The sequence below is a fragment of the Babylonia areolata genome, chromosome 32, assembly GCF_041734735.1.
Source record: "Babylonia areolata isolate BAREFJ2019XMU chromosome 32, ASM4173473v1, whole genome shotgun sequence".
NCBI lineage: Eukaryota > Metazoa > Mollusca > Gastropoda > Neogastropoda > Buccinidae > Babylonia > Babylonia areolata.
The window spans coordinates 624,163-630,624 of NC_134907.1; positions in this window are offsets into that span (position 1 = coordinate 624,163).

The following is a 6,462-nucleotide window of genomic DNA, read 5'->3' on the forward strand; positions in this document are numbered from 1 at the left end:
TCTTCTTCTTCTTCTTCTTCTTCTTCTTCTCCTCCTCCTCCTCCTCCTCCTCCTCCTCCTTCTTCTTCTTCTTCTTCTTCTTCTTCTTCTTCTTCTTCTTCTTCTTCTTCTTCTTCTTCTTCTTCTTCTTCTTCTTCTTCTCCTCCTCCTCCTCCTCCTCCTCCTTCTTCTTCTCATATTTCAATTTGTCATGATACGTTACTGGGATAATCATATAATAATATAGCAATCATAATCATCAACGCCATCATCATCATTATGGATCATTACGGAATACAGGCCCCTTACAAGAATCGTGGTAATCCACAGGTCTGCACCACAAAGCCGTCATACATCGCCCTTTGTCTGTTGCAGCCATCCCTATCCCTCCCCCCCACCCCCCACAGTCAGTGACGGACATGTAACCGCCAGATTAGTCCAGTTGTTGAAGGGACTCACTCAGGAGCCGCAAGGCTGTTGGCAGAGAAATATATCACAGGACAGAATGACCTGACAACACTGATCAAAGGAATCAGTCACAGGACAGGTTGACCTGACAACACTGTGTTCAACAGAATCAGTCACAGAACAGATTGACCTCACAACACTGTGTCCAACAGAATCAGTCACAGAACAGATTGACCTCACAACACTGTGTCCAGCAGAATCAGTCACAGAACAGATTGACCTCACAACACTGTGTCCAACAGAATCAGTCACAGAACAGATTGACCTCACAACACTGTGTCCAACAGAATCAGTCACAGAACAGATTGACCTCACAACACTGTGTCCAACAGAATCAGTCACAGGACAGGTTGACCTCACAACACTGTGTCCAACAGAATCAGTCACAGGACAGGTTGACCTCACAACACTGTGTCCAACAGAATCAGTCACAGGACAGGTTGACCTCACAACACTGTGTCCAGCAGAATCAGTCACAGAACAGGTTGACCTCACAACACTGTGTCCAACAGAATCAGTCACAGGACAGGTTGACCTCACAACACTGTGTCCAAGGGAATCACTGTCGCTGACCTATGGACATCAGCAGTCAATCATTGAACTATGGACAGCAGCAATCAATTACTGATCTATGTACAGTGCAATCAATCAATCAATCATTCAATCACTGACTTGTGTACAGCAGCAATCAATCAATCACTGACCTGTGTACGGTAGCAATCAATCAATCACTGACCTATGTACAGCAGCAATCAATCACTGACTTGTGTACAGCAGCAATCAATCACTGACATATGTACAGCAGCAATCAATCACTGACATATGTACAGCAGCAATCAATCACTGACCTATGTACAGCAGCTATCAATCAATCACTGACATATGTACAGCAGCTATCAATCAATCACTGACCTATGTACAGCAGCAATCAATCACTGACTTGTGTACAGCAGCAATCAATCACTGACATATGTACAGCAGCAATCAATCACTGACATATGTACAGCAGCTATCAATCACTGACCTGTGTACAGCAGCAACCAATCTCTGTACAGCAGTAATCAGTCAATCACTCATCTATGTACAGCAGCAATTAATCATTCACTGACCTATGTACAGCAGCAATCATTCACTGACATATGTACAGCAGCAATCAATCACTGACCTATGTACAGCAGCAATCAATCACTGACTTGTGTACAGCAGCAATCAATCACTGACATATGTACAGCAGCAATCAATCACTGACATATGTACAGCAGCTATCAATCATTCACTGACCTGTGTACAGCAGCAATCAATCACTGACATATGTACAGCAGCAATCAATCACTGACCTATGTACAGCAGCAATTAATCACTGACCTGTGTACAGCAGCAATCAATCTCTGTACAGCAGTAATCAGTCAATCACTCATCTATGTACAGCAGCAATTAATCACTGACCTGTGTACAGCAGCAATCAATCAATCACTGACCTATGTACAGCAGCAATCAATCAATCAATCACATACCTGTGTACAGCAGCAATCAATCACTGACCTATGTACAGCAGCAATCAATCACTGACATATGTACAGCAGCAATCAATCATTCACTGACCTATGTACACCACAATCAATCACTGACCTATGTACAGCAACAATGAATCAATCATTGACATATGTACAGCAGCAATCAATCACTGACCTATGTACAGCAGCAATCAATCACTGACATATGTACAGCAGCAATCAATCATTCACTGACCTATGTACAGCAGCAATCAATCACTGACCTATGTACAGCAGCAATGAATCAATCACTGACCTATGTACAGCAGCAATCAATCACTGACCTATGTACAGCAGCAATAAATCACTGACCTATGTACAGCAGCAATAAATCACATACATATGTCGTCGCTCTTGCAAGAAACATCCAACTGCTTCCTGGACATTCAAAACTGGATGACTCTAGATAAGTTACAATTGAACGCAGACAAAACTGAAGTAATGATCATAGGAACTAAACAAAAACTCTCTTCATCACAGCTGACACAATCAAACTTGGCAGTACATCCATCCCTCTTTCCAGTTCAGTCAGGAACCTCGGCGTTGTCCTTGACCACACACTGTCCATGCAAAAATTTATCAGTCAGACATGTCAGTCCTGCTACTGTCAATTGCGGCGCCTAATATCACTTCAAGTGGAAAGACGTTAAACTGAAGACAATTGCGGCGCATCATTTCCATCCGAAAATATCTGTCCATTGACGCAACATCTATACTTGTCGTTTCACTCATTCTCTCTCGCCTTGACTACTGTAACTCTCTACTGTCTGGTTTGCCTGCTTCATCCATCCAGTCCCTTCAGCGCATACAAAACTCTGCTGCCAGACTCGTCCTCAGAAAGAAAAGATCTGAGCACATCACTTCTCTTTTGCAACATCTCCACTGGCTCCCTGTCTCACACCGAATAAAGTACAAGATCAGCGCTCTATGTTATAAATGTATTCACAAATCAGCCCCTTCCAATCTCTGTGGCTGCCTTTAGTCTACACTCCATCTCGCTCACTACGATCAGCTTCAGATCCACTCTGTTTACGCATACCCAGATTCAAGCTCTCGACTGTTGGCCGCCGTTCTTTCTCTGTCTCTGGACCTTGCAGTTGGAATGAACTTCCTCTTTCGCTTCGTCAAGTCTCCACGCTCAGCTCTTTCAAGTCTGGCCTTAAAACCCACCTCTTCACAAGATAGCCTCCCTCCCCTGCCTCTTCCCTGTCTTCAGTTTCTCCAGTTTTAAAGTTATGCATGCGTGTGAATGACTGGTCCGAAAGCACTTTGATTTGTCTCTGCACAAGATTCAGCACTATATAAATACCATTATTATTATTATTATTATTATTATTATTATATGTACAGCAGCAATCAATCACTGAGCTATGTACAGCAGCAATGGATAGCAGGTGAGTGAATTACCGTGTTACGCCACGTGTACTGTGTGGTGTGTGACCGGAAGCCCGGAATGTTGACACGGCGTGTGCCTGTTGTCACAAAGCATCAAGTGTGGCCGGCAATGGCTGGTGATTATGTCACTACGGTGCTGGTCATCTGTGGTGTTGCAATGCATGGTGCTGTGTCTTGCCGGTGTAACGCCAGAAAATGCCTCACCCTCTCCCCGTTCCCCCGTTTCAGGACAGGTCGTAATTTGCACTCCACCTCCTCCCAACTCCTTTCACCCGAACGCGAATCTTGAAAATCGCGTATCATGGACATCAGAAGGCACGATTCCAAAAATATCCATGGAGTGTTTCGGGGATCCCCGGTAACTCCCTACCAAACCATATCCTTATCCTTCCATCCGACAGCTGGGCAATGACACGCATTCCTGCACACACACACACACACACACACACACACACACACACACACACATCGTTTTACTGTCAGTATAAAGTAATCCAAGGCTGGAGTCAGTCCTGGCCAATCCCAGAAAGAAAAAAACTTCCATGGAGTTAAATTAAGGGTGGGTCATTCCGGGCCGTCACACCGGCATTGGGGACAATGATGTAACAGCAATACGTTGTGAACAGGGCGACGCTGACCGAGAGGTGCTCTTTGTTCCAGAGGTGCTCTACTGTGCTGTTGCTACAGTGTACTGTGCTGTACTGTGGTGTTGCTGCTGTGTACTGTGCTCTACTGTGGTGTTGCTGCAGTGTACTGTGCTGTACTGTGGTGTTGCTCCACTGTACTGTGCTGTACTGTGCTGTTGCTGCTGTGTACTGTGCTGTACTGTGGTGTTGCTCCACTGTACTGTGCTGTACTGTGGTGTTGCTGCAGTGTACTGTGCTGTACTGTGGTGTTGCTCCAGTGTACTGTGCTGTACTGTGGTGTTGCTGCTGTGTACTGTGCTGTACTGTGCTGTTGCTGTACTGTACTGTACTGAGGTGTTGCTGTAGTGTACTGTGCTGTACTGTGCTGCTGCTGTACTGTACTGTGGTGTTGCTCCAGTGTACTGTGCTGTACTGAGGTGTTGCTGTAGTGTACTGTGCTGTACTGTGGTGTTGCTGTACTGTACTGTGCTGAGGTGTTGCTGTAGTGTACTGTGCTGTACTGTGCTGTTGCTGTAGTGTACTGTGCTGTACTGTGGTGTTGCTCCAGTGTACTGTGCTGTACTGAGGTGTTGCTGTAGTGTACTGTGCTGTACTGTGGTGTTGCTGTAGTGTACTGTGCTGTACTGTGGTGTTGCTCCAGTGTACTGTGCTGTACTGTGGTGTTGCTGTACTGTACTGTACTGAGGTGTTGCTGTAGTGTACTGTGCTGTACTGTGGTGTTGCTGTAGTGTACTGTGCTGTACTGTGGTGTTGCTACAGTGTACTGTGTTGTACTGTGGTGTTGCTGTACTGTACTGTGCTGTACTGTGCTGTTGCTGCTGTGTACTGTGCTGTACTGTGGTGTTGCTCCAGTGTACTGTGCTGTACTGTGGTGTTGCTGCTGTGTACTGTGCTGTACTGTGCTGTTGCTGCAGTGTACTGTGCTGTACTGTGGTGTTGCTGCAGTGTACTGTGCTGTACTGAGCTGTTGCTGCAGTGTACTGTGCTGTACTGTGGTGTTGCTCCAGTGTACTGTGCTGTACTGTGGTGTTGCTGCTGTGTACTGTGCTGTACTGAGCTGTTGCTGCAGTGTACTGTGCTGTACTGTGGTGTTGCTGCAGTGTAGTGTGCTGTACTGTGGTGTTGCTCCAGTGTACTGTGCTGTACTGTGGTGTTGCTGCTGTGTACTGTGCTGTACTGTACTGTGCTGTACTGCACTGTGCTGTACTGTGGTGTGGTGCGACTGAAGTGTACTGTGCTGTACTGTGGTGTTGCTGCAGTGTACTGTGCTGTACTGTGCTGTTACTGCAGTGTACTGTGGTGTTGCTGCAGTGTACCGTGCTGTACTGTGCTGTTACTGCAGTGTACTGTGCTGTACTGTGCTGTTACTGAGTGTACTGTGCTGTACTGTGCTGTTACTGAGTGTACTGTGCTGTACTGTGGTGTTGCTACAGTGTACTGTGGTGTAGTGTGTTGTACTGTGCTGTTGCTGCAGTGTACTGTGCTGTACTGTGGTGTTGCTACAGTGTACTGTGTTGTACTGTGGTGTTGCTGCAGTGTACTGTGCTGTACTGTGGTGTTGCTGTAGTGTACTGTGGTATACTGTGGTGTTGCTGCAGAGTACTGTGCTGTACTGTGCTGTTGCTGCAGTGTACTGTGGTGTTGCTGTAGTGTACTGTGCTGTACTGTGGTGTTGCTGCAGTGTACTGTGCTGTACTGTGGTGTTGCTGTAGTGTACTGTGGTATACTGTGGTGTTGCTGCAGAGTACTGTGCTGCACTGTGTGTTGATGCAGTGTACTGTGCTGTACTGTACAGTGGTGTTGCTGCAGTGTACTGTGCTGTACTGTTGTGTTGCTGTAGTGTACTGTGGTATACTGTTGTGTTGCTACAGTGTACTTTGCTGTACAGAGGTGTTGCTGTAGTGTACTGTGCTGTACTGTGGTGTTGCTGCAGCCTACTGTGCTGTACTGTGGTGTTGCTGCAGCCTACTGTGCTGTTGCTGTAGTGTACTGTGGTATACTGTTGTGTTGCTACAGTGTACTGTGCTGTACTGTGGTGTTGCTGCAGCCTACTGTGCTGTTGCTGTAGTGTACTGTGGTATACTGTGCTGTTGCTGTAGTGTACTGTGGTATACTGTGCTGTTGCTGCAGTGTACTGTGCTGTTGCTGCAGTGTACTGTGCTGTACTGTGGTGTTGCTGCAGTGTACTGTGCTGTTGCTGCAGTGTACTGTGACGCTGACTGCCCATAGTGGCTTGCTGTGAGCGCGGCCCTTCACTGTCCTTAGCAGTCCTGCCTCGCGGTGTGTGGAGGGCACTTGTTCCTCGCGGTGTGTGGAGGGTACTTGTTCCTCGCGGTGTGTGGAGGGTACTTGTTCCTCGTGGTGTGTGGAGGGCACTTGTTCCTCGCGGTGTGTGGAGGGCACTTGTTCCTCGCGGTGTG